Below are 21,754 nucleotides of genomic sequence, written 5' to 3'. Positions count from 1 at the left end.
AACACATATAGTTTAAAAGTAAATGGGTAGAGAAAAACATAGTATGCTAGTACTAATTAAAAGAAAGCAGGAATAGCTTTATTAATTTCAGATAAAGGAGACTTCAAAAGAAGGAGAGTTATCAGGGTTAAATAGAGGCATTATATCATGATAAAATGGTCTATTATCCAAGAAGACATAACAATTATTAACATGTATGCACCTAAATACAGAATATCAAATGAGGCAAAATAAATAGAACCACAAGGGGGAATAGATGAATCCAATAAATCCACTGTCATAGTTGTAGACTTCAGCACACCTCTCTCAGAAATGGACAGATCCAGCAGGCAGTAAAATCAGGAATAACATAGTTGAACTCAGTATTTGAAAATCAAATAATGTAATTCATCACATCAACAGACTAAAAAAGAAAAATCACGTGATCCAATCAATAGGTACAGAAAAGCATTAGACAAAATCCAATACCCATTGCTAATAAAATTCTCAGTAAACTAGGAATAGTAGGGAACTTTCTCAACTTGATAAAGAATATCTACAAAAAAATTCTACAGTTGACAACAAATGTAATAGTGAGAGAATTGAAGCTTTCCCCCTAAGATCAGGTAAAAGGCAAGGGTGGTGCCTGCTCACCACTGTTTTTCAAAATCATACTGGAAGATGTTGCTAATACAATAAGGCAAGGAAAGGAAATAACATGTAAATAGATCGGATAAGAAGATGTAAAGCTATTTTTGTTTGCAAATGACAATCATATATGTAGAAAATGCAAAAGAATTAACAAAAAAAGCTCCTGGAACTAATAAATGATTATGGAAGGTTGAAGGATACAACATTAATATACAAAAGTCATTTGCTTTTCTATATACTAACAATGAGCAAGTGAAATCTGAAATTGAAAACAGTATCATTTACATTTGTACATCCCCAAATTAAATAATTAGGTAAAAATCTTAACAAAATATGTATAAGATCTTTATAAGCAAAATTATAAAACTTTGATAAACAAAATCAAAGAACTAAATAAATGGAGAGATATGCCAAGTTCAGGGATAAGAAGACTCAATACTGTCAAAATGTCAGTTCTTCCCAACTTGGTCTATAGATTCAATGCATTCCCAATCAAAATACCAAGTTATTTTGTGGATATCAACAAACTGGTTCTAAAGTTTGTATGGAGAGGCAAAAGGCCTGGGGTAGCCAACACAATTTTGAAGAAGCAGAAGAAAGTTGGAGCACTGGCATTATCCAACTTTAAGACTTACTATAAAGTTACAGTAATCAAGACAGTGTGGTATTGGTGAAAGACTGGATAAATAGATTAGTGGGACGGAATTGATAGCCCAGAAATAGACCGCCATAAATATAGTTAACCTGTCTTTGACAAAGGAGCAAAGGTAATACAATGGAGCAGAGATGCTCTTTTCAACAAATGGTGCTAGAAAAATTGGACATCCACATACAAAAAAAATGAATCCAGACACAGACTTTATACTCTTCACAAAAATTAACGCAAAATGAATTGGAGACTTAAATGTAAAACTAAAAACTATAAAACTCCTAGAAGATAGCAGGAGTAAACTTAGATGACCTTGGGTGTGGGATAACTTTTTGGATATGACACCAAAGACACAATCCATGAAAGAAGAAAATACACTGGGCTTCATTAAAATTAAAAACTTCTCCTCTGCAAAAGATAATTATCAAGAGAATTAGCGGGTAAGCCACAGACTGGGAGAAAATATTTACAGAAGACACATCTGATAAAAGACAGTTATCCGAAATATACGGAGAACCCTTAAAACTCAACAATAAAAAGCAAACAACCCAGTTAAATAATAGGCCAAAGATCTTAACAGGTACCTCATCAAAGAAGATATACAGATAGTAAATAAGTGGATGAAAAGATACTGCATATCATATGTTATCAGGGAGATGCAAATTAGAACAAAAATTAGATACCAGTGCACACTTAGTAGAATGGCCACAGTTTTGAACACTGACAACGCCAAATGCTGGTAAGGATGTGGAGCAATAGGAACTCTCATTCATTGCTGGGGGGAATGCAAAGTGGTTCAGCCACTTTGGGAAACAGTTTTGGCAGTTTCGTACAAAACTAAACGTACTCATAAGATGCAGCCATCACATCCTTCAGTATTTACTCAGAGGAGCTGAAAGCTTATATCTGCACAAAAAAACCTGCACAAGGATGTTTATAGCAGCTTTCCTCGTTACTTCTGAGTTTTGGAAGCAGCCAAGATATCCTTCAGTGTGTTAACAGGTAAATAGACTGGGATACATTCAGACAATGGAATATTATTCAGTATTGAAAAGAAGTGAGCTATCAAGCCATGAAGGACATGGAGGAACCTTAAAAACATATTGCTAAGTGAAAGAAGCTCATCTGAAAAGTCTGCCTATTGTATGATTCCAAGTATGTGACATTCTGGAAAAGACAAAGCTATGGAGACAATAAGAAGATCCTTGGTTGCCAGGAGCAGTGGGGGGCCAGGTGGGAGAAGAATAGGCAAGCAAGCACAGAGGGTTTTTAGGGTAGTGGAAATACGCTGTATATTATAATGATGTACGTATGTCATTATACATTTATTCAAACTGATAGATAATACAACACCAAGAGTGAACCCTAAGGTAAATTGTGGACTCTGGGTTATTATGAGTCAGTGTAGTTTCATCGTTGGTAAAAAATGTACTACTCTGGTGAGTGATGTTGATAATGGGGAGTGCTATGCATATGGGGGCACAAGGCGTATGTGGGAAATTTTTGTACCTCCCACTCAATTTTCTTGTACCCTTAACTGCTCTGAAAAATAAAGTCTTAATAAACAAATATATATGTATCTAAATTAAATCTAAAAAAGAAAAATTAGGGGCTTCCCTGGTGGCGCAGTGGTTGAGAATCCGCCTGCCGATGCAGGGGATGCGGGTTCGTGCCCCGGTCCGGGAGGATCCCACGTGCTGCGGAGCGGCTGGGCCCATGAGCCAGGGCCGCTGTGCCTGCGCATCTGGAGCCTGTGCCCCGCAACGGGAGAGGCCACAACGGTGAGAGGCCCACATACGACAAAAAAAAAAAAAAAAGAAAAATTACACACTTCTTAAAACTCTATAAGGTTATGAGTAGTCTTCCAATATTATTATATGACTAATAATGAAAGATGAAGTCAGTGTTCTACCTCTCTTTTTCTCTTTTAAGTACCTGTAAGATGTAATAAATGTCAAGGGCATAAGGATTGTCTTCTATTTGCTGTATAGTGGGGAATGCTGTCATCTTCCAATGAAATAGAGCTGTTTTATTTTGCATCATTTTCTAATTTGCAAGCATATATAGTAAAAGCAGAATAAGTAGAAATGAATTTTTCAAGTTCATAGAAACATGTATGCACTGAATTATAGATTTCATTGACACATTGATTTAAAAGTGTCCTGTATAATGGGCAGTGTGCTTGGTTCCAGGATGTGAAGATGCATAAGACTCTGCCTATTTGAGGGGAGAACATATAAACACCTAATTAAAGTAAAGAATAATTTGCTGTACCAAGTAGTCAAATCTCTGCCTAGAATGCTTTGTGAACCAAGAAACATAGAAGACCGAAAAAAGCATGCTGTTGTTGAGATGTGGAAGATCAGTGGGAGTTTGTCTGCTGGGCAAGAGAGACCCACATAGAGAGCGTTTTTGCATAATCTTGTATATTTGAGTCAGCATATGTGTCCTAGGAACAGCAAATGGGTTTTTGTGTTTCTGTGTGTGTGTGTATGTGTATATGTGTCTGTGTGTGTGTTTGGACTGCTGAGATGGGAAAGGTGTGGAAAATGAATGTGAAGCTGGAAAGTATGGTGGAGGAGGCATGGGGAGCAGTGTGGACAGGAAAGCAGGGCTAGATGATGAACAACCTTGTGCGATAGGAGATGATGGCAAGTAGCTGAAGGATTTTAGGTTGTCTTTTAAAAGACAACATTGGACTGTAGTTTTGAACAATTGCTCTGGGGCTAGTGCAGTAGGCTACATGGAGAGGTCTGAGATTGGGGCAGGGAGATGGAAATATTACAGTAGGAAACATTTCCAGAACACTTAGAGAAATATTATATAACTAGCAATTTTAAATACTTAATATTTTTGCTTAGGTACTGAATATTGATTCATTTTGGTAAAGATGTGTAGTTAGATGCAGGTTTTCCAAGTTCTCCTTTCCCTGGGTCTTACCTTCTGTGTAACTCTTTCTCCTCAAGTCTGCTTCTGTGGCAGAAGTTCTGGATACTGTAGCTCTGGGAATGTATTTTGGTCCTACATTATGAGATCACCATTCAAACATGAAGGAAAGAGTTACAGAGTTGATTCTAAAGATACAGATGGTTTTTCCAAGGGAAGAATGTGTTGTCTCAAAAAACCAGATCTCTTCCAACTCTAAAAGCCTATCGTTCTTAGTTATTTCAGCTATGACCTTCTGTTTTGCCATAAACCATAAAAACAAGTTAGCATATGAATTCAAGGACTATAGAAGCTCTCAGAGTTGTTTGAAATATGCCAAGGAGGGTGTGACACACATAATAATAATGCTACACATCCATGTTCTCACAGCAACTTTAGGGGAAATTTGTGGGATGATGGTTATCCTGTAAATACCCTGTACAGAGCTGCCTGCCACCTCCTCCTAGTAGCAGATTTCCAATGGGTGTGTGACCAATCTGGTAGAACAGATAAAGTGCAATTTCACTATTTTTGGCTGGTGATATCTTAACCGTGATTACATCACAGTTTAAATTCTGTCTCCATAAACATACGGTCGAACTCCCTTGTTATATCATGGTACTTCTCTGTTAAATCATACTTTCTGTTGTTGGTATCAAAATGGAATTCCACTGAGGTATATTTTGATGGTTCATCTTTTGTGCTTCAAATGACTTAGAAATTTTTCATGTAACTCCCTGTCTAAACATATTCAGTTGATGATTTATTTTTGGAGCTATAGTTAGTTTATTTAGTATTTAACTACACATCCTGAAAGTGTTAACATTTCTTGTGCAAGGGTTTTGAAGGTTTTGTAAGGATGTTATAATATGGAATGATGAATTCTTTGCTCAATAGGTTGAATGTATAGTTCCATAGTGTAGATTTATTTATTTATTTATTTTGTAGATTTATTTTTTAAAAATAGTCTATTTTAAGTCATTCTTCAGGTCTTTGTGGAACTTAGTTGATATTTTGACCTAGGTTTTTCCAATTTCAAAAACATTTTTTTTTTTTAAATTAACAGTTTAGGGCTTCCCTGGTGGCGCAGTGGTTGAGAGTCCGCCTGCCGATGCAGGGGACACGGGTTCGTGCCCCGGTCCGGGAAGATCCCACATGCCGCAGAGCGGCTGGGCCCGTGAGCCATGGCCGCTGAGCCTGCGCGTCCGGAGCCTGTGCTCCGCAACGCGAGAGGCCACAACAGTGAGAGGCCCGCGTACCACAAAAAAAAAAAAAAAAAAAAAAAAAAATTAACAGTTTAAAATCAGAGAAGTTGCCTGAAGTTGTCAATTGTGGAACAACTGAATTTTTTTCTTTATAAAAGTTTTATTATTTTTGCATTAAAGAATTATTAACATTTCTCTAAAGAGTATGGTCCAGACTGAATTAGTTTTTGTTCCAGGGAACCAATACAGATTATTCCTACTGACTTCTCTTTTCTGCCAGGGATATCACTTAATTTGTTGTTAAGATATTTTCCTCAATGGAATTTTTCTCCTGTAGCTTTTAGATAACCTCTGACTTACTTTCTCCTAACTTCACCAACTTCTTTATTTTTTTAAATTTTCTTCCACTTGACAATATTATTCCTATCCTTTTACATTGTTTTCGAGAGATTTTTCTCTCTTTTTTCATTGGCAGCAGCTTTGTTCTTTTTCCCCCTCTTCACAGCTGTGCCCCTTTAGGCGTATTTTTCAGAAACCTAACAACTCTGCCTTTGGGGTTCACTCTACTGCTAAAACCCCCACGTTTGTTTCCCTTTGCACTGAGAATAAAGTCCAGATTGTTGCCCTTGTCCTGTGAGCCTTCCTATGACCTGTCCTCTTCCCATTTCTCAAATTCCCTCAGAGTCCTGTGTCTGAATCATCTAACACTCCAAATTGTCTCATCTCTTCCCTTGCCCTCTTCCTCTGTGCTCTAGCCACATTGGCCTTTGTGCAGTTGCCCAAACATTATGAGAACATAAACATAATGAGAATCATGTTTTATCAGTGAAATAAATGGCTGGAATTTGAATTTCAGAGGTAAAACATATGAAAATTAAAAATTTCAATTGAAAATGTAGAGTACCAATTTGCCCTCAAAACAACTGTCAATGCAGAAGAGTGAAGAGTACTTGTTTCCCAAACTTGTATTGATGCCCTTTCAGGTATTTTAATCTTGGGCATATTTTGGTAATCTTTTTAACATGAGAAGAACATAGCTTTGAGTTGATTAATTATTTTTAAAAATTCCTGAACCCTTAATCCTTTGGCATTATAGCTTCCAGCACTGCCTTTTGGGGAGGTGCTGCTTCTGATGATTGATAGGCCAAGGAAGTAGTTGTGTGGAATGAGTGGCTGAGATGGAAAGAAGGAAAAGTCAGAGACGGGACAATTTGGAGTGTTAGATGGTTTAGACACAGGACTTTGAGGTCATCAAGAATACCAAAGGTTAAAGAAGAATGGTGCCAGGTGATGAAGGCATCAGTGATATAGGTGGATTGAATCCTAGTGTCTTGACAGATGATAGAGGGAGGAGAGACTGCTGAAGGGGTGCTCACCAAGTATCTGTTTGTATGGGTATATTAATCATGTTTTATATTTTTTTGTATTTTATGATGTTTCAACATCTTGGTTCCTTACTAGTCCTGGAGACCCTCCCTCTCAGGGCTGGCTGATTCATAAAGACAGTAAATAACTTGCCTGGGAGCATGCCTTTCATGTGTAAACCAACCAATCCAAAGCCCATAGATGCAACCACCTAATTTATCTAACTCTCACACACGAAGCCAATATTTCTCCTGTCCTAAATCACTCTAGGGCTAGGTATCAAACAACTGTGGACCACCCCTATGGTTCAGAGCCTGCTGAAATTATTCAAACTATCCAATTCTACACTTACTTAGACTTACCTATCCTGAGTCACCCATTTCTTCCCTTGGAAACCATGATAAAGTCTCTGGACCCTGCTCTCCCCTCATCCCCCTCTGCCTCCTGACTAACCCCAGCACTTCCCCATGTGGCCCTGTGGTGTATAATATGCCTCCTTTTCTTGGTAACTGTAATAAAGCTTTCAATGGCACTGACTTCTCCATAACTCAGTCACCTCTGTGAATTAAATCCCAGGCACATTTACAACAATGGGGAGACGCTATGTGTGTCTAACCACAAAGAATTGGGCCAGAAAATTAAATAAAATAGCCTACTGTGTAGCTTTTGTACACAGAAACACAGTAACATTGAAAACCAATCTACCATGTAAAAGAAACAACAAACAAGGCAGGTTGTTTAAGACAGTGTACATGCTGTTTCCAATTTTAAAGAAAAACTTTCAACATATACGGTGCGAGACACAGAAACAGTCTGGCGTGAAATACATCAAAATGTTGAGTGGAATTTGGGAAAACCTTTCTTTTTGTTTATATATATTTCCGAATTCTTTTCCAATTATTATGAATCATTTTGTATGATTCAGAGTTTAAAGGTGGTGTCACTTAACCTAACTTTTGCCCCTTTGGGGCATGAAAACCTTGATTGTGACTGTGATGGAGGAGCCACTGATCCAGGTACATATACCAAACAACACTATGTGGGTGAGCCTTCAACTTCTTTCTACAACTTGAGTTTGTCTCTAAACTGAGAATTATGTACATTGTACTATACACATAAATGTAACAAAGTACAAATAATCGATAGTATATTGGGATAACAATTTCCACTTCTTGGTCACTGAAAACTGGTTAAAACGCTTCACTGTGCAGGCTCTGTTCCTGGCTGTGTTCTTTTCTCCTATGTCATGGGATCCTGTTTTGTGTGTTCCATGGCAGGTTTTTTTTTTGCTGCTGCATTTGACTGAGGCTCTGAGTTTCTGTGGTGTATTTCTCAGCATTCTTTCCAAGCACAGTCGTTTTGATGGTTCCCTTTTCTCTCCTATGCTGTGCTCATAATGCTGTATGCTTGATATTCTAAGTCCTAATTTTGCTTTTATCTGTCTGTTCAACCAGTTCTGTCAATGTGGGTGTATCGTCCTGCATGTATTATCTCCACCAGCTACATGCTTGTTAGGATCAATGTCCTGTATGCCCACGAGAGGTGTATATTCTTACACTTTTCTTTACACTTCTTTTGTGTATTTTGTGTGGGCAGGGTTATTCATATTTGGGGTCCAAGCTGAAATGACTTTTCCACTGCCCAGAGTCACAGAACCACTGCATGTCTCCCAGGCAGAAGTACCTTAACAGTGTTTGCTGTCTAATCAGGGGGTTGTTTCATAGTGAATCATTTTCATATATACAGCGCAGCATTTTAGAGAGGAGAGGAGTTGGTGGCACTTCTTTCATGAATACTGAGGAAATCTTTAGGTGGTTTTGGCCTATAAATATACAAGAAACCCTAACTCTGAAAGAACATGAAAGGAATTAGTAGTAAACTGGGATAGTATTTGTGAAAAATGAAGTTCAGAGCACATTAATAATGCCTTCCTCTTATTGTCTTCCATATTCTGCAAAGCAGAAAAAATATAATTGGCTCAAATCTGACAAGGTGAAGTACTATCTGTTTATTTTCTAAATGCCTAAACCACTAAACCATCATCCTTCTGGTTTCACTGAAGCAGTGCCTCAGCCTGATTTTCCTAGTCGTTAGTTTTGCAGTGTCTTGATTGAAATAACAATTTTAGGTGAGTTAAGATTTCTAGGACCTGTGGTATATTCCACTGAAGATAGATGTGTTTTATATCCCTTGAGTTGTTTTTATGAATGCAATTCACATATTTTTATACCCCTATAATTTTCACGTTCAGCTGACTGTAGTTAAGGGTATATATTTCTTGATTGTGAAACAGTTCCAGTGGTGTAGGGTGCATGTGCTTTTCTTTCAGATCTCAGGTCTCTATACTGAGGCTAATTTAATTCCTTCCAATGAAATATTTTAAGGTCCTTTTATTAAAGCAGGAATTAGAATAATTCTCATTATTTATAAAATACTGCTTAATATAAAAGGAACTCCAAAGAAATTACAATCACTCTGTAAAACTGAAAGTAGAAAGCACTTAAAAATTCATGAATGTAAAATAAAGTGCGGTTCAATAAAAATTGTGTGCTGAGCCAACTTGTATTTTAGAACAGAACTTGGAGTGTTCTGTTTATATCTAAATGAGCCCCTAAAACGGAAAATTTTAATTTTAAAAGTATCTCCTAAAGTAATGATACATGTATTTCCTCTAATTAATCAATAAATATCTAATGAGGATCAATAGTGTGTTCTGCAGTGTACTTCTAATTTGTTATCTACCTGAGCTGGTAAACTTACCACACTTGTGGTGGTAGGTGTAATGTGAAAAAAATATTCATGTGGCCCAAGACATGGCATAGAATTAAGGGTTATCTTAGGTATGAGTAGTATTTCTCAACAAGGTCACTATTGATATTTTGGGTGAGGGTATCCTTTTTATCGTGGGACTTCAACTTTGCATGACAGTAATCAACCCTGACCCTGTAGAACTTCATGATGATTGAAACATCCACAGTGGCCCTTGGAAAATGTTATCTGGTGATACAGCACGGAGCTGAGATCTGCTGATATGGAATAGGGGCTGGCAAACTTTTTTTCTGTAAAGAGCCAGATACTAAATATTTTCAGGTTTGTGGGTCACACAGTCTCTGTTACAACTACTCAACACTTCTGTTGTAGCAGAAAGCAGCTGTAGACAATATGAAAAGGGGTGACTGCGTTCCAGTAAAACTTTATTTGCAAAAGCAGGTGGTGGGCAAAGTTTGCCTTTGGGCAGAGTTTGCCTTATAGTTTGCCAGCCCCTTTGTATGTACTGCAAGTCTGCCAATTTCAACATGAAGAATGCTTGAAAACAATCAGTAGTCTGTCAATTAGGAGGGTTTTGGGCTGCACCTAATATGAAAACATATCTACTGTTTCTAAAGACAGGATAGTTTCAGTCTTGGCTAATTGAATGTATTATTGTCATAAAAGACCCAAGTGGCTTCCTTCTTTCTACTCTGTTATCCTTAGCTGTGGTCATTATTTCTTCTCATTGTCACCAATGGATGCAGCAGTCACGTGTAGTTAAAGTAGTGCACAGGGAAGGATAACATGTCTGTCTGTTCCCTAAGAAAACCTTTCCCAGAAGTCCTTAGCTGACTTACTGTCAGATCTCATTTGGTGACAAACCCAAACTTAAACTAAGAAATGGCAAAGTGGAAATTCCAATCATGTGGAATTCCACGTAATTGCCATGGAAAAAGACTATGATTCTTTCTCGGGCTGGAGAAGGATCAAGCCCTAACTCAAAGCTGTGGATATACAATATTTGAATGAACTGAGATTGTGTTTGAAAGAAAGAGCAGCAAGCTTTGAGGGATTAGTGGAGGAAAATGTCTGTGAGATGCAGTATTTTCCATATCAGTTATATTATAATTTATACCAGTGCTATTTGAGGCCATTTGTTTCCCTCGGTTTTTTATCTAGTCAGAGGGAGTATTCATGCATGCCTGTCTTTGGTCAGAGGAGAGAGAGGAGTCTGAATCAAGGTTCTACCCATTGATTATAGGTAATCTCTCTCTAGTATTGAAGAGCCAATGTAGAGACAGACCTCCTGTTATGAGGTCTGCCATACGAGTGAGTGAAAGACAGTATTTAAATTTGGTTAACAGGGCTTCCCTGGTGGCACAGTGGCTGAGAGTCCACCTGTCGATGCAGGGGACATGGGTTTGTGCCCCGGTCCAGGAAGATCCCACACGCCGCGGAGCAGCTAGGCCCCTGAGCCGTGACTGCTGAGCCTGTCCGTCTGGAGCCTGTGCTCCGCAATGGGTGAGGCCACAACAGTGAGAGGCCCGCGCAACGAAAAAAAAAAAAAAAAATTTGGTTAACAAAGATTACTTGGTATTCCTTAAGGAACATCTTCCATAAGCCCCCAGATAATCGGACCTAGTTAGTGTGTCATATGGTTTGTATTATAAAAACTGAAAATAATTGGTTGAAAAGCATTCTCACTGAAATGTTGTAATTATTTTAGTGCTAAAGGGAATATAGAAGACTATCTGGTTTTATCTGGCTCACAAACGTGCTGTCCTATAATTTCAGATAAAGCAGGTGATTTGCCAAGAGAATCATTTGGGTGGCTGGAAAGTAAAGATATAAGTAAAAGCTGGGTTTCCCACTTCCTGTGCTATGTTCCCTGCATTACATCATGACATTCCTGCAGCAAAGTGCCTTCTTGAAAGACCTTATGCTTGTCAGTAGGGATGACTCTAATTCAAGTTCTGAATTTTTTCCTGGAGTTCTTGCTGAATTTTGAGCTCTTTAAGCTGTCAGTATTGGGGTTGAACAAATACCCTTAGATGCACCTATGTTTACTTTAGTGATTTTGAAGAGTGACACAGTAATGTTCTGCCGGTAAATTTGTTCACGAGGCCTTGTTTTGCATCTCCCTCACATCACATCAGCCTCTTTTATGCCAATCATTACTTATGTGTTTATTTAAAAAATTAAATTCTCAGTACTGTCCTCAAGGATTCCAACATTCTAATGTGATAAAGACAAATGAATGAACAATTAAAATAGAGTGTGATTTAGGGCACACTAGAGGGAAGCATAATGTGCTCTGAGACCAAGAGTGGGTCTGAGCAGGTCAAGGAATGATGCCTGAGTTGAGTTTCAAAGGATAACTGAGAGTAAGTCAAGGGAAGAAAACAGGGAAGGAGCTTCCCTGTGGAAGGAATGACATGGTAAAGGTTTAGAGGTATCAGAGAATATAATATGTTTGGAGAACAACTAGCAGTTCACTAAATCTAGAGTTCATAAAAATTTAAGATGCAAGGTGGATGAATGCTGAGTAATGAGTCAATACTGAAGGACAGTAAATATAATTGGAACTTTATCCTTATGCAGTGGAAGTCATCAGAGGCTTTTCTATAGACAGTGACCTGATGTAATTTATATTTTGGAAAAAAAATCACTGCAGAATAGGGGAGGAATCAGAGGGGCTAAGACTGAAGGCAACGTGACCCATCAAGAGGCTTTTCAATAATCTAAGGAAGAAATAATGAGAGCCTTGATCAAGGAAGTAGTGATGGAGAAAAATAAGTGATATTTATGAAATATTAGAGGTAGAATTTATTTGACCTGATGAGCGTTTTAATGTAGGAGGTAAGGGAAAGGAAAGGAATGAAAAATGACTCCTAGATTTCTGACAGGGCTTGATGGATAGTGAGTGGTTCCCCTCATTGACACATGACATAGGAGTTGGACCAGTTTGTGGGGGAGCTGATGAGTTCACTTTTAAGCATGTTGACTTTGAAGTGTTTGGAAAACTAGTATTAATAAATAATTGCTTATAAGAGGCTAAAACCCGAGCAGGAGCCCTGAGCTAGAGAAGTAGATTTGGGAGCTTTCAGCATAATGTGAACTATTGACATGAAAAGACTAAGAACACGTTGCCAAGAGGGTAGAGGAAGACCAGGAAAGAGTGGTGACCAGGAGAGAGTGGTGTCCTTGAAGCCAAGGAAAGAGTACAATATTAATATTGTCAAGTACTGCTCAGAGGTCAAGTAAGATAAGAACTAAAAAGGGGCCACTGGATATTTTGAGGTGATAGGTTTATCTTTATTTAGATAAGGTATATGTGACCATTATGTAAGCCGAATATATATGGATAGATATACATATAGTGAAAAAAAATATATTTAGTGGAAATATACATAATTATGTATAATTTAGGAACTGCCATAAATCCCATCACCCAGCAGAACTATTGCTAAAATTGTGATGTATGTCTTTCTAGTTTTTTTCCTATTTGTAAATATATTCTCTATCTAGATATATGTCTATATATAACAAAAAATGAGTTCCTACTATAAAAATATGAGACACTGCATGAATTTGCTTGTCATCCTTGTCCAAAGACCATGATAATGTTCTCCACATCTTTCCGATTTTAGTATATAAGCTAGGGAAGCACACAACGTCCATTGAATTAAGCAACTAGGAAATCATTTGTAACTTTGCAAGGCTAATTTCAGTGGAATGGTGAGGGGAGGAGCCAGATTGTGTGGGATGGGGAATGGGTAGGCAGTGAGGAAATGGAACAAACATTGTAGGCCGCCCTCTCAAGAAACCAGGCTGCGAAGGGAAAGGGAAGTAGAAGATGTGAAGAAAGGAGTAGGATGGAGAGCTTTTTTTTTCTTTTGTATTTTCAGTTTTTACTTGGACAAGGACTTCCCACTGACTAGAAGGAGCCAGCAATCAGGGATGAATTGAAGATACAAAGTAGAGGTTGTGATTGATGGAATTGAGGCCTTAGGAGGCAGGAAGGGAAGGGGTGTAGAAAAGAGGGACCAAACCTATCTTCCAAGAAGGCAACAGGGAAGGAGATGAGAGTGGGAAAATATGCTGTTAAGTTTATGGATGACTCACCTGAGGTGATTCTGGTCACCTCAGAATGAAGATGGCTGGTACCCATAAGTAGTCAGTTATTTGATGAAGGTTTTTTGAACTTGCATGAAATAAAAAACTGCCATATTGGATAAGATGCATTATCTATTCACTTGTATCCTGAGAACGATGCCAAGAGATGTAAGAAAGGTCTGGTCTTCTCTGACAAAATGTAAGGTCAGAAATGGTCCCCAAATACTTTAGTTACCTTAAATAACCTATTAAGATTTATTATCTAAGCTTCATATTTCTGTGAAGCTACTTGAAGCTGTGTACTCTGTTAGCTTGTCTGCCCCACCCTGTGAAGTAAAGTTTTTAACCTAGGGAAGTTTGCATTGTATGGTGGGGAAAACAGATTTGAAACAAATCTTGGTTGAATTCCATCAACTTTGGGAAAATAACAACATTCTTGTGCTTTAGTTCTCTTATCTTATAAAACTGGGATACTATCATATTGACCTCAGGGCAAATAGAAGATATCGTAAGGTAATAATATATGTGAGTGTTCACCACATACTAGTGTCTTCATACATTACTTTGTTGTACACATCTTGTCACTCTCAGTAATCAAGGGCTCCCTTTCACTCCTGTACACCAGGATTTGCTGATAGGAACACGAAACTCTTAATTATTATAAACTTTGGCCCATGATCGGGAGAAATCTTGGGCCAGGTTCAGAGAAATCTTTGTTGCTGTGAAATGTAAATATCATGAACTAAATGGAAAGGACTACTACTTTGAAATGTACAGACTCAACAGCCCATTTTCATTTCCTAAATGCCATGGTACATTTTATTTTTGTATTTACAAAAGCATATCACACGAGGTACTTTTTGTCTCATAAGCACAAAATTTAATGGCACAGATGACCAGAAGGAAACCTGGGTTATTGTTTCTCTTTTCACGTATGATTTTCTATAACAACAAGCTGAATAAGGTGATTTACCAGCAGGCATATATGCTGAGTACCACTGGTAGTGAACTATCAATCTTCACTACAAAAGACTTCTAAGCAAATATAATTGCTATTATGTGTTATGACCTCTCAAGTCTAGTAATTCAGTTGAATGGGGCAAGGATAACACAATGCAGGTGAATTATCTCCCATTTTACTAAGCCGCCACAGATGCACAGCAGTACCTGATGGTTACACCAGGTGAATAAGCCACTTTAAAATGGGAAACGGAAACAGGCCAGCGGTATTAGGCTTAAATCATTTGAGTTTCTGCAACTTAATTCCTTGTTAACTCACCAGCACATCAATGGATTTAACTTTGACTTTTAAAATAAAATATAATAACACACTAGAGCTTGCTTTAAAAATACAAATCCTTAAGTACTAATTAAGTATTGTTATAATCACTGAACAATTTAAAATAGCTCTTACTTAAATATCTGTATTTATTTCTTTATATCATGTCTTAATATTCTGATTACTTTGTCTTCTTGAATCTCCATCCTGGGGTTACTTGAATGCTTTTTCATACTCTTGTTCACTTTTGTTTTTGGCATTTTTTCTGGCGGCAGTTCAAAAGGGTGTCCAGTATTTCCCCATTATTCTGTTGCACAAACTACTCAATATCGCTCCACCAGTGCATGCAAAGTTCGTAGATGCTGGTTACCTACCATCTGATTTAAGTGCCCTGGTGAAATGGAAGGATACTGGCCCTAGAGGTGTCCATCCTCAGCCAAGCTCATGCTCTGAACACTCCTTGCTCCGTGAATGGTTCTTGCTTTTACATCTGATGTGTCAGAGCCAGTCTCACCTCACCAATCAGCATTGACAAGTCTGATACACCTTGATGTTGCCCACAGCATTTGCCTGGGCCTTGCTCACATTGGCTGGTTAGTACATTTGCCGTGAATGAGTGAGTGGATGGATAAATGGATGAAGGAAGGGAGAATTGGAGCTTATGGGATTTGACTTTTCTGCTAGAATATGGAAGGCACTCTGAGGGAGGAAAACCACTTTCGTTTTTCAGGTAAGTGGTATCTGAAGTGGTGCATTCTGAGTTGAAAATCTCCTTGTTGCGTAAGAGCACTGGTATTGTATTTTAACTAGAGTCATTTTGTGTGTGCTTGTGTGTGTGTCTGATTGTGAGACTTGAACTTGGCAAAGAATCAAATCCACGAGTACTCATAACATTTTTAACTAAATGTTCAATACTGTCCTAATCATTGTAAAGGGGGCAGAGTCCCTGTCCCTGAGTGTATTTGAGAGGACAAAATTTATATAAAGCATATAGAGAGCAGCACAAGGCAATCTGTATTCAAATTAAATATGTGGCAGCTATTCTGATAGGTGGAATACTGATGGCATTCAGAGAAAGGAAGAGTCATTGGGCCTTGGAGACAAAAGGCAATTTGGGTCAATGAGGAGAAGGAAGATTTCCTAAGGGCTATTGTGGGCCAAATTGCAGAGCCTGTACAGTCCTTCACAAAGAGTTCACCACGTGGATCTCAGCAGAGAGTCAAATACCAAGGCAGACCTCACTACTTTGCTGAAGGAAGCCCTCAGGTTACTTTTTCCTGAACAAAATGACACCCAGGTTTAAAGCATAATAAATAAAAACTAGTGATCCAGTTAAAATAAATAGTGAAACTGTGTATTTTAAAAAAATATGTAAATAAAAAGAAACCCAAATATAAATTGAAACATAAATATAACATAGTTTATAAATAAACTGTATAAATTTATATTCTCTAAACCATACCAAGATATCACTTGTTTTAGGTTTCTAAGAAGTACTGACCTATATCTAAAAATATGTCCAAAAGATATTTAAAAAATTATTACTCCCTAGGAAATAAGACGGTACTATTGAAAAGATAAAAAATTGATATTTGAAAAAAATTATATAAGTATTTGGGACATTTTATATATGTATACTTAAGCAAACATTTATGAAGGATGTAATTCCCTATTGTACATGTGATAGACAAGAGGTCAAAAACGATTTGTGCCCTAATGAGTTTAAAATCTAGTGGGTTATGTACAACTAATGTCAATTTCTTAACAATAAGCCAGTTAACGATAAAAGTAAGGTCTTCTGTTACTGACTGTAAATCCAGTAGCAATTTAGGGTTTATGGAGAAGACACAATGTGAAATCAGTGTCTGAATTTGGGAGGATGACGAGGAATATGTTCCAGGTGGGGATTTGGGGAAGTGGCATGAACCCTACATTATAATGTGCTCCAAACCTGATTAGAGCAGAAGACTTACGTTAAAGAAATAAGATCCAATAGACCATGGTCAGAAAGTGGAATGAGAGCCTTGTTACAAAGACTTGGGACTTGTCGGAGAAGAGAGCTAAGCAGTTACTTTGTTCTAGAAAAGGAGTTTCCGAAAATTAGTTTGGGTGGAATTATACAGCAAGATGAAAGATAAGGAGAGCAGTTTATGGTTATTTTGCTGTAATCTGAATATGAAATGTTGAGATTTTTATGAAGATTAAAGTTATGTAATCATTGCATATGGAATTCTAATTTACAGGAGGTTAGAAGGACATAGAATAAGTTAATTGCCAATTAAATAATATGTTCCTATTAAATAATTTGAAGTTACTTTTGGATTATAAAGATCATTTCTCAAAATATGTTGTCTGAAATATTAACGGTTCTCATTTGCAGTTTTTGGAATCTACTGCCTAAGTCAGAATTGCAATGCTGCTGAAGGATAATAGGTAGAACAGTGTTAACCTTTGGTCAGATATATTTTGTTTAGAAAAACAGAGTGCTGGTTGGGACTTCGGAAACCTAACAGCATATAGATTCAGCACTGCTTATCTGGATAACACAAGTGTTCGCATCTGAATGGAAAACAAGCCATAATTTAGGAGTAGACTGAGTCTGTTATGCTCCAAAATGAATTTAAATGATGAGATTATGAATGTAGTGAAAAGCAAGGAAATGAATATGACAGATACTAGTTTTCATTTTGAATTTCAAATGACTGGCTTTCTATTAGTATACACCAGGAGTAGTAAATTTCTATTAAGTTGGCACATAGTTTTAAATGTTATGTGTATGCTATTGTAAGTATAAAATCTCATTTCAGTGAGATATGGACATGGTTATTTCTTTTTTAATCAGCAAGCTCTAGGCTATATACTATTAGTCTAAACTTGTCATCCTGATGGCCTTCAGGCTGTGGAGCTTTCTTCATATACTCCTTTTTGGTGACGTTTTGGTTATCTGGGTAGAAGCAAAAAGAGGCTCTGAAGAGGATTTAATAGTTTAATACTTATTTAATATGTGTTTAAAAATATTAAGGGGGCTTCCCTGGTGGCGCAGTGGTTGAGAATCTGCCTGCCGATGCAGGAGACACGGGTTCGTGCCCTGGTCCGGGAAGATCCCACATGCCGCGGAGCAACTAAGCCCGTGAGCTATGGCCGCTAGGCCTGCGCGTCCGGAGCCTGTGCTCCGCAACGGGAGAGGCCACAACAGTGAGAGGCCCGCATACCACAAAAAAAAAAAAAAAAAAAAAAAAAATATTAAGGTATTCTTTAGTAGGCATTTATGCTTAGACGTGAAGTGTTATTACAACGTTTTAAAATTATTAGAATGATGTTTTTGCTCAGCAGTGTTTCTTTCTGTGTTTTGTTAAAAGTTACGGGTTTACCATAAATAGAAGTCTTGAAGATATTGCAGTACTTGAGGGGAGCGTTAGAGTTAACTGCCCCACCCCCTTCCACTGCAGATAGTTGGAAACACAGTTGGAAATTACACATCACTTCAATTTTGGTTAAAAATGGTGATGGATCTTCTAATTGCAGCAGCAACTTGCATCTTGGGTCAACTGTCAGTTCACTGAGCAAGGGCTTTGAATGGTTATCACATAGAGGACAGTGATGGGTGACATGCTGCCTCCTTAGAGTCAGAGGAAGAGAAAATTAGCTGAAATTGAGCAAAGTTAATGATGAAAAATAAGAAGCAGGACTTTCCCATAGTTAAGCTACTTGATTAGGCCATTTCCATACCCAGGGTACTACCAGGAAGAGTGCTGAATACCCCTCACCGTCCGTTTAGATTTACTTTCTAGGGGTCTTTTTTTTTTTTTTTTTTTTGTGGTACACGGGCCTCTCACTGTTGTGGCCTATCCCGTTGCAGAGCACAGGCTCCGGGCGCACAGGCTCAGAGGCCATGGCTCACGGGCCCAGCCGCTCCGCGGCATGTGGGATCTTCCCGGACCCGGGCACGAACCCGTGTCTCCTGCATCGGCAGGCGGATTCTCAACCACTGCGCCACCAGGGAAGCCCTCCTTCTCTGTTTTTGTTTCTCAACTTCTACTCCTGCCTGTGATGTGTATACACACATACTCTTCTCAACTATAGAAAAAAGCCCCTCTTACAATAGGGGGCCTGAATATTAGAGGTACCTTCCTTTATTAACAACAGAAAATGAGAACTGCTATTGTATTTTAGATAACATTTTTGGAAGGCTTATTTTTGTAGCCCTCAAATAGCTTCAGATTACTTAGGAATACAGTTTCTTTGGAAACATTTATTCTCTATTAAGCGATTATACCTTGACCTTCATTTCTGCTTTCGGTGAACTGAGGGGTGTGACTCTCTCCCCCTGTTACTTTACATTCTTCACAGGGATCACTACTATGGCAGTGATTCTCAGTAGAAAAGGCATCTTCTGGGGAAACTGTCAGAACTTTGGGGGATATTGGGGATTGGCGCACATGTGGTTTAAAAAAAACCCGAATGATTTTGGTATGCCATTTCATTTCCCTGTTAAGAATTGCTTCAAGGCATTGGATCCCCTAAAAAGCATAAGTACCTTTCAGAAAATATAATAATGATTCCAGTGATAATTGTAATAACAGCAGTGTTATTGCTTCTGGTCCCAGGATCTCCACAGAGATATCCCATATCTTCCTCATCACTGCTGCCCTGCTGGCGTGTGTGGCCGTGGACTGTGATTACAACAGTGGTTCTCAAAGTGTGATTCCTGGACCGGTATTATCAACTGGGTACTTGTTACAAGTGCAAAAAAAAAAAAAAAAAAAAAAGAAAAAAAGAAAATAAAAGTAAAGCAGTTTCTCAGACCCATCCCAGGCCTAATGAATCAGAAACTCTGGATGGGTTTGTGTATGAAGATGCCCTCCAAGTGACTGTGATACACACACAGATTCTAGAGCCACCTGTCATCGTCTCCTATTGCTGCTGTAAAAATTAACCACAAGCTTAGCAGCTGAAAACAGCACAGATTTCTTATCTTGTACTCTCTGCGGGTCAGAAGCCCAGGTGGACTTTTCTGAGTCCTCTGCTTAGCATCCTACAAGGCTGAAACCAAGGTGTTGATAGGGCCGAGTTCCTTACTGAAGGCACCAGAGAAGAATCCACTCCAACCTCATTCAGGGTTTTGGCTGAATTCAGTACCCAGTGATGGTAGAACGGAGGTCCTTGTTTTCCTTGTTGGCGGTCAGCCAGGGCCCTCTCTTAGCTTGCAGAATCTACCCACATTTCTTTTCATACTTTCCATATAGCCTCATCTAGCAGTGGTGGGTTGAGTCCTTTTCACACTTTGAATTCCTCTGCCTTCCTCTTCTACCCTGCCTGACGTCCTTGTCTGCTGCATCTGTATGACTGCCTGTTCTACCCACAGCCAGGAGAAAGCTGTTTTGAAGGGCTCAGCTTTACATTGGGCCCACATAGATAACACAGGGTCATCTACCTATTTTCAGGTCCAGTGGTTAGTAACCTTAATTATATCTGCAAAATCTCCTTTACGATGAAATGTAACATATTCAACAAGGGGTAAAAGGTCACGGGGACTAAAATTCTGTTTACTTGGCGAAACTCATCACAGGGTCTTTCTTTCGGCTCTGCCAGGGTGCTCTGTTGCTCACCAGGTCTCCCAGCCTCACCACCAGCATCCCATTCTTGCCCAGGGACCAAAGGTGGCTAGGGGAAACTGAACTGAGGACCTGCCCTGCCTCACCAGGAAGTGAAGCTGCATTTCTCATGGGCTCCACCTGTGCAGAGGGCACCTGCCCTTCGTGTCCCTCCTCAGACCCTCCCTCCCTTATTCTCCAGAAGGGGCTGGCTCCTGGTTTTTCCATTCCTGTCCATATCTCTGCTTTTTCCCATGGTTCAGAAATACCATGGTGATGCTGGCATAGACCTAAGCCTAGGGATTCTTCTTTAGAAGCAGTAAGCATAGTGATTATGAGCACAGACCCTAAAGCCAGGCTATTTAGGTTCAAATTTTGTGACCTTGGGTAACTCTCTTAACTGTTTTATGCCTCAATTTCCCTGTCTGTAAGTGGGAGATAATAATAATGTCAGATCATTAGTAATAGTGTCATTATTACTGATGGAAGAAACAGTATGATTCAGTGTCTCCAGGCTTGATTCTTGAAATGCTGAAGAAACCTAGAAAATTCTCTCTCTTTTTCATATCTCACTTTTTCAACAAAGCTTTGTTTTAAAACATCTTGCCTCGCAGGGTCTCCGTGGGTCCCCACCCCGATTAATGTGTTGAACTGGCTAGGGTGATAATCATACAGACAACATGGCAAAGAAGTAAAACTATCACGTTTTGCATATGCAATTATTTCATTAATTTTCAGGACAAATTCACAAATTATATAAGGTTATTACCATTTTTGTTTTACAGGTGATGAAACTGAAGCTTAGGTTAAGTAGCGGACTCAGTATCATACATATGGAGATAGGTGAATAAACCCACTATTAGTCACTAACTTCTCATGAATTTGCCTATCAACCAAAGCTAGCTTGTCTTCCAAGAAAGCCTCACAGAGTTTGTTGGCAGTAGTGCTCAGGATTGGTAAAAAGAGAAATTCATGAAGGGAACCTGAAGCTGGAGTCCTTTGGAGGGAAGGCAAGTTTGGGTGGCCTCCTGGGCAACTAAAAAGCATCCTGGACCATTGTTTTGCAAAAGAACAGTAGAAGGAATGGTGAGAAGGTTGAGGCAGAGGGTTCAAAGACATTTCTTCCAGGAACATCTGGCAATGGGGAATTTCTGCAGTGAACTATGCATTACATTCACATATTTGTCATTTGAAGGCACTCCTTGGGATAGGTACCTTGAGAGATTTTCTGTTTATCAGG

The 21,754-nt window shown here is 38.7% G+C and overlaps 1 protein-coding gene and 1 non-coding gene across 3 annotated transcripts in view; one reads left to right on the top strand and one right to left on the bottom strand.

Annotated features, from left to right (window-relative positions):
* The window catches only part of CTNNA2 (catenin alpha 2), a 1,184,370-nt gene that overhangs the window by 125,664 nt on the left and 1,036,952 nt on the right, over positions 1-21,754 (top strand). The gene's annotated exons all lie outside the window — the stretch shown is intronic.
* LOC131766061 (U6 spliceosomal RNA) lies at positions 13,093-13,195 on the bottom strand. Its single transcript, XR_009338363.1, has one exon. It is a non-coding gene; the product is annotated as a U6 spliceosomal RNA (small nuclear RNA).

This window comes from Kogia breviceps, chromosome 11 (genome assembly GCF_026419965.1).
Source record: "Kogia breviceps isolate mKogBre1 chromosome 11, mKogBre1 haplotype 1, whole genome shotgun sequence".
NCBI classification, from domain to species: domain Eukaryota; kingdom Metazoa; phylum Chordata; class Mammalia; order Artiodactyla; family Physeteridae; genus Kogia; species Kogia breviceps.
The sequence above is the reverse complement of the archived record's forward strand: the minus strand, read 5'-3'. Positions and strand labels throughout refer to the sequence as shown.